Below are 409 nucleotides of genomic sequence, written 5' to 3' on the forward strand. Positions count from 1 at the left end.
ATGAGTGAAGTTAGCGGTTGGAGGACGCGCTTTGGTGGATTGTTGGTTGCCTATACGTCGCCAAGTCTTCTTCATTCTCTTGTTGGGTGTTTTGTTTTATGTAAATTGGGGTTTTGGGGGTCAAAAGACGATTGCCGATATAACATTTTACAAATGAGGTTCATTTTAATCGATTTTCTAGATCTGTAGCCACGTGTTATTATGCTCATCCTATCAAACACAGCGAATTTAATGTCAAAATTGACAAGCGTCAGTTTTTGGGGAAATGTGACGCCAACTTTGTCATATCAATATCACCAAAATAAATCATCAGGATTGCAACATTAAATAAATAAAAATACGCAATATGCAGTATTAACACAATTAATTTTGATCTGATGCTATTTACTATAATTAGCAAATATGAGAA

The sequence above is a fragment of the Gnatocerus cornutus genome, chromosome 4 (genome assembly GCF_029298725.1).
Source record: "Gnatocerus cornutus isolate USDA-ARS CGAHR chromosome 4, icGnaCorn1.1, whole genome shotgun sequence".
Taxonomy (NCBI): domain Eukaryota; kingdom Metazoa; phylum Arthropoda; class Insecta; order Coleoptera; family Tenebrionidae; genus Gnatocerus; species Gnatocerus cornutus.